Source organism: Neoarius graeffei, chromosome 3, assembly GCF_027579695.1.
Source record: "Neoarius graeffei isolate fNeoGra1 chromosome 3, fNeoGra1.pri, whole genome shotgun sequence".
Lineage (NCBI taxonomy): Eukaryota > Metazoa > Chordata > Actinopteri > Siluriformes > Ariidae > Neoarius > Neoarius graeffei.
In genome coordinates this window covers 637,412-644,880 of record NC_083571.1, presented here as the reverse complement: position 1 = coordinate 644,880, position 7,469 = coordinate 637,412, and positions in this window count along the sequence as shown.

Below are 7,469 nucleotides of genomic sequence, written 5' to 3'. Positions count from 1 at the left end.
ATGTACCAACAGATAGCCTGCACCTTTTGATCTAAGTAGGCGTGGAGGGGCATAAAAGACCAGAAGTTCACTCAGGTACTGTGGCGTGAGACCATTCAGTGATTCAATAGTCAACAGTAGTATTTTATAATCAATACAAAATTTGATTGGGAGCCAATGCAGTGTAGATAAGATACCTATATAGTGTTTGTTGAGTGCATTCGTCGTTGGCTACTGGAGCTACGGATTACTTCTAAAACAGGCTAAGTTTTCTGTGTTTTGCCAATTGTTTTCATGATTGGAATATTGTGTTTTTCTGTTGCTTGTATCTGTTGAATACTCTGTTTATCTGTTAGGCACATGCTACTCCATTACCTTGTGTTTACATCTGCTTAGCTACTAGATGGGATTCTAGTGGGACTTAATATTTCTCTGGGCATGTTTGGTACAGAGTGTTTATGATATTTAGTCGTCAGTTTATTTGTATTGCACTTTTAACAACAGACATTGTCGCAAAGCAGCTTTACAGAAAAATAAAGACTTTAAATGTATGAGCTAGTGTTGCTCATTCCTACAATCTCTCCCCTCCCCTACATCTCCCATAACTTGTTCGTTATGTGTCTCTACCCCATTCCTGTTTGTGGTCTCACCCACAAAAGGCCCTTCCGTCACCATGGCCCCCACGAGGACGATGCCTCTCCAATCTCATCTACCCTTCAGCTACCTCCACTGACACCTTCTGGATCACTGCTGGACAATGGAACTGCCAGTCTACCACACAGAAGACTGACTTCATCTCTGCCCACCCCTCCCTCCTGTCCCTCCACATCCTTGCACTGACCGAGACCTGGATTTCACCTGACAACACCACAACACCTGCAGCCCTCCCCACCTCCTTCTCCTTCTCTCACACCCCTTGACTGTCTGGTCGTGGTGATGGTGGCATTGGTTTATTGATCTCTCTGTCATGGAGGTCCTCACCTCTATCCATCTCTCATCTCTCCATCTCCTCCTTTGAATTTCACTCAGTTTCAGTCTTTTCTCCTGTTAATATGTTTGTCATTGTTGTTTATTGCTCTCCTTGCCCTGTGGGATGTTTCTTTGATGAAATGGGCATCCTACTCAGCTCCTTCCCAGAAGATGGCACCTCACTGATGCTCCTGGGAGACTTCAACCTCCACCTAGAAGCCTCCCACTCTGCTGCCTTCCTTTCACTACTCCACTCCTTTGATCTCTCCCTGCTGCACTCACCTCCACCCATAAACATGGCAACCTTCTCAACCTGGTCTTCCTCAGAAACTGCTCTGCCTCAGGTCCCACCCTTACAGAAAAACCACATGAACTAATGCATTCAGCTGAATGCTGAATTAATGCATTCAGCGTCACATCAGCGTCACTTCCATCTTCCTCTTCCTCTGGCAGGAAAATTCAGAAAGGCAGTGAGGCGAACAGCTGGCTGTGCTAACAGCTGACAGTGAAAGCTGGTTGTCCCAGCAACTTGCTACCGGGCTACATGGGCCCAAAGAAGATCCCCACTGCTGAGGAAGTCGATGACATAAAAAAGTCACTCGACTTCATAACGGAAGAAGTTTCTGCTGTCAGGCTGCAGCAGAAGAGCATATTGGACTTGGTGAAGAAAGTGAAAATGCTGCGGATCCAGAATGCAGAGGAAGATAAGCGGATTGCTGACCTGGAAAGCCAAGTGGCCGACCTGGAGCAATACTCCAGAATGAATGACGTTGTTGTCACCGGGCTCCAGGTAAAACCTCGGTCATACGCTCAGGCAGTGACCGCCATCAGCGGGGAGGAGCCCGGGGAGCTGGATGTGAGCTCCACGGAGCAACAGGTAGCTGCTTTCCTGCAGTCCAAGGGAATTCAACTGGACTGCGATAACATCGAGGCTTGCCACCCGCTACCAAGGAGGAACACCAGCGACAAGCAGACCATCATCATGAGATTCATCAGCCGGAAACAAAGCTACACTGCTGAAACAAGGAAGGAAACTGAAAGGGACAAACGTCTACATCAACAAGCACCTGACAAAATGCAATGCTGACATCGCCAGAAAAGCACGACATCTGAAGAAAGAAAACAAAATTCAGGCTACATGGATCACCAACTGCAAAGTATTCATCAAGCTGAACGGGACACCGGAGGAGGCGAGAGTTCTGGTCATATGGAACATCGAGGACTTGGACAAATACCAGTGAGGCTATCCGGACTGTACGGTAATCAATACCGATGTGACACTACACCAAACTCAACCATGACACACACCGAAATAACTCCTTCATCCATTACCCGCAACACAAAATGCTTGTTGATTATGAAAACCTGGAACTGAAACCACATGAATTCACTGACCATAAACTATTGGATACAGAAAATGACACAGACCCGGACAATAACTTTTTCTCAACCATTAATGATAATCGCCACCATTACACAGAGGAACAGTCCAATCAGTCCACTGAGGCTGTGGGGAAATGATCAATAATACACTTCAACAGCAGAAGCATGGACGCTAACTTCAAACACATCAAGAAATACTGAAGTCAGTTTACTCATCCATTCAGCATAATCGCCATATCGGAGAGCTGGACTGACCTGGAGAAAGGAGTGGATTTCCAACTGGCTGGATATGAATTTAATTCTATAAACAGGAGAAATAAAGGTGGAGGAGGAGTGGCGGTGTATGTGGACTGTAATTTGAATTATAAGTTAATAGATGGCATGACAGCGGTGATTGATAACTTATTAGAATGTTTAACAATCGAAATTAATATTGAAAAAAGTAGAAATGTATTAATTAGCTGTATATATAGCGCGCCAGAAACTAGTGTAGAGGCGTTTAAGGACTGGGTAGAAAAGACATTTACAGTAGATAATAAAAAAGTTATCTTCATTTGTGGGGATACTAATATTGATCTGCTGAACCCTAATAAGCACAGTATGACTGAGGAATTTATTAATACCATGTACAGTATGAGTCTCCACCCAAAAATTACCAGACCCACCAGAATTACTGACCATAGTGCTACCTTAATAGATAATATATTTACCAATGATATAGATAATAACATTATAAGTGGAATATTAATAAATGATATCAGTGATCATCTACCAGTTTTTACAATTTATGACTGTAATCGTAAGAGAAATGTGACAGACCATAAACTGAAGTACAGAAGAGTTAGGACTGAGGAAGCCATGTTTGCATTAAATAATGATTTATTAATACAAGACTGGGAATCAGTTTATATAGAGAATAGCATTGATAGAGCATATGATAACTTTTTAAGTATATTCAAATTATTATATGATAAAAATTGCCCACTGAAGCAATATAGTACAAAACAAAACTATAAGGATCAACCTTGGATTACTAAGGGATTACAAAATGCCTGGAAGAAGAAAAACACTCTATAAAGAGAATGTATTAAATTAAGAACCAAAGAGGCAGAAAATAAATATAAAAAATATAAAAACAAATTAATGAGTATCATAAGGAGATGTAGGAAGGATTATTATGGTAAATTAATATAACAAAAATAATATTAAAGGAATATGGAATATATTAAATAGTATTATTAAAGATGGCTCTGGACAAATACATTACCCTAAATACTTTAATGACAAAGGTATCAAAAATTATAACATGGATGTAGTTGCTAATAGTTTTAATAATTTTTTTGTTAATGTTGGATCAAGATTAGCTCAAAATATCTCTGATCCGGTAACAAATGATGATTGTATAGATAATATTATAAAGAGGAATTCTTGTTCTGTTTCTTACACCAGTAGATGAGAAGGAAATTATTGATCTAGTTAATAAATGTAGTAATAAAATATCCACAGATTGTAATGATATTGATATGAAACTAGTGAAAACTATTATTGGGGGATTTCTAAACCATTAACACACATCTGTAACTTGTCATTTCAAACCGGTACATTTCCAAGCAATATGAAAATAGCAAAAGTAATTCCATTGTATAAATCTGGGGACAAACACAACTTCACAAATTACAGACCTGTTTCTTTACTTCCTCAATTCTACAAAATTCTTGAAAAACTATTCAGTAACAGATTAGATAAATTCATTGAAAAATACAAAACTACTCAGTAATGGTCAATATGGATTTAGAGCAAATAGATCAACAGAGATGGCACTAATGGAATCAATTGAAGAAATCAGTAACTCTATAGATGATAAGAAATATGTCGCTGGAATATTTATTGATCTTCAAAAACCTTTAGATACTATTAATCATGATATATTAATTAATAAGATGGAACAATATGGGATAAGGGGAGTTGTATTAAATTGGATAAGAAGTTATTTGAGCAACAGGACACAGTTTGTGAAGTTGGGTGACTCTGTCTCAACTCGTTTGAATATTGATTGTGGTGTCTCTCAGGGGTCAGTATTGGGTCCTAAACTGTTTATTCTTTATATAAATGATATGTGCAATGTATCAAAGATATTTAAGATGGTATTATTTGCAGATGACACAAATATGTTTTGTTCTGGAACAAATTTACATGAGTTAGAAAACAATCTCTTCAGAATTGTGCAGGTTAAAAAGTTGATTTGATCGAAATAAATTATCATTAAATCTGTCTAAAACAAAAATCATGTTATTTAATAATTATAAAATAAATAGGGCAATAAATGTACAGGTAGATGGTGTTGATATTGAAAGAGTTTCTAATAATAAATTTATTGGGGTAATAATAGATGACAGAATTAATTGGAAATCAGATGTAAAATACATACTAATGAAACTATCAAGAAGCATATCTGTGTTGAGTAAAGCTAAGCACGTCCTGGACTATAATTCACTCCGCATTCTTTACTGTTCCCTGGTTTTACCGTACTTAAATTACTGCTCAGTGGTGTGGGGAAATACGTATAAATGTTCACTTCATGCAATAACTATACTTCAAAAAAGAGCTATAAGAATAATTCATAGTGCTGGTTACCGAGTTCATACTAATTCACTATTCTTAAATTCAAAATGTTTAAAATTCAGGGATATTACAGAATATAAAACTGCCTTAGTAATGTACAAAGTAAGGAATTATAAAGTACCAAGGAATATCCAAACAATGTTCTCGGATAGAGAGGGGGGCTATAATTTTTTTGGGAAATTGAAATGTAAAATTCGCAGTGCTAGGACAACGTTAAAAATGTTCAGTATCTCTATTTGTGGAGTAAAGCTATGGAACAGTTTGAATGTGGAGCTCGTGAAATGTACAACTATAAACCAATTCAAAATAAGGTATAAGGAACAGATGTTTATGAGGTATAGGGAGGAGGAATTACAATAACATGCTATTGATAATATAAGTGTATATATGTGGGTATGGGTACATACGGATATATATATTATATAAAATGTGAGTATTTTTGTGTATGCATAATTGTATATAATATATAAGCATAATATGCATAATTATGATATGGGTGTCTGTGTATAGTTATAGGTATGTGTATATGTATGTACTGTATATATGTATTGTATGTGTGTATATATGCATAACATAAGTATCTGTATATATGATTTGATTTGGTCGATATTATACCATGTTGGTATGTCTTGGTATGTTTTCTTTTTTTCTGTTGATTTTGCTTTCTTTTGTATATATAGTTTATTATGGTGGAAAGTGACATTTGATTATCGGTGGTATAAAGGGTTAGGATTTGATAAGTTATTACTTCTTCCTAATCCTTTCCGAACATTATTATGTTACTGCCTTGTGGCTACGCTATTCTGTTTGTTTATGACGATGTTTTGATGATTGCATTTTTTACTTTTATTTTTTGTTGTTTTTTTGTTTGTTTTTATATCTTCTTTACTGTTTGGAATAAACCTCTAAATACTAAATACTAAATACTAACTTCACATGTGATTTCTCACATGTGAAATATGTGGAAAATGTTATTTGCACATGGGAAACATGTGGTTTTGGCCCAATTTTATGTGAATCACATGTGGGAATGTTTTACACGTGGTAACATCCCCGATAGCAGAGGGTCGTTGAAACGACGTAGAGTTTTGGTCAGAATGGTCGGTTTCCGTCGTACGTCAGAAAATCAGCGTTGAAACGGCGCCGTGAAACGTCGATTTCTCCGCCGTCTGAGAGGGTCGATTTATCACCGTTGAATCAACATGGGTAAAGGTTGATCTGTCGACCGTCAGAGAAGGTTGAATATACGACGTTGAACCATCGTCACTTTTGCCGGCCAGTTTTCAACATTGGTAGGATGAGCAACTGGCCCGTAGCCAGGGGGGATCGGAGGGTTCGTTCGATCCCCCCCGCGACACCGCGCCCCGGACACACACGCCCCTCAAGATTACTCAAGATTTATTCATTTGTTCATGTCCGATGAATATACATTGATTCACATTTAAATTTACAATATCAAATCCAGACTAATCAAAAAAGAAAAGTAGACTAAGTGAGGACGAGTTAGAAAAACGGGTTCATTTCTCCTATGTTTATGTTTACACGTTTTGTTCAGACTGCTTTACACCCCAATCCAGTGGGTGGCGGTAATGCCCCCATTAGACCCCTTTCACTGACGTCACCCGAAACCGGAAGTAAACAAACCCTGCGCCACATTGGAAGACCAACAAACTCGTGATTTGGGGGAAATAACAGCAGCGCGCGGTATGTGAACCCACGAGGCACTTGGTTCATCAAAAACCTACAATGGTAAACTTTTGTGCTGTGTTAGGGTTCTAACAAAGCTGATGGGAAAGGTGAAAAGAAGTCTTTCTACAGAATACCAGCTGTGATTGAGACACAAGGGGAGCAAACCAAGGAGCTTTCTGCCGGGAGACAGAGAGAGGATTTAGCTGCTTTATGCAGAGCGGATCTGAATACTTCAAGTCTATTTTGTTACTGGTAAGTCACTAGGCTAGAGTGTTGTAGAACATTTTTTTAAATGTTTACTGAATAAAAACATCCTTAATTTTATCAAATATTCTCTACTCTATATTTCATTTCTTTCTTTTGTTTTAATTTTCCTCCCTCCATCCCTCTTTGGATTTTAAATATAGTTTTTCCCCATGTCCAAATAATGAGGTAGGGTGGCATTTAGAAACCCATAGCCTACTGCTGACTTTCTTTATCAATGCTGCATCAAATTAATTTTGGTTATGTTTTTCTGTTTCCATGTACAGGTGTCTGCGCCGCAGGAGGAATAGGCCACAATTATAAATAAATCATAAAATGTTTCTAAGAACTTGTTCAAGTGTGTTCTGTTCCTTATAAATGTTAAAAGTTATGCCTCATTAGATAGCTTGACAAACATTAGGAGAGGTGCATTGTTGCATGCATTTTTATATCCTGTTGTACATTAAACAGGCCGTAGCCTACGCACATTGATATAAATTAAGTTTCACTTTCATGGTTGAAGTATGCATGTGTGTGTTCATCCTAGGCAAGAGCCCCGATGCTTTATTGTTAGCTAGTTTAAT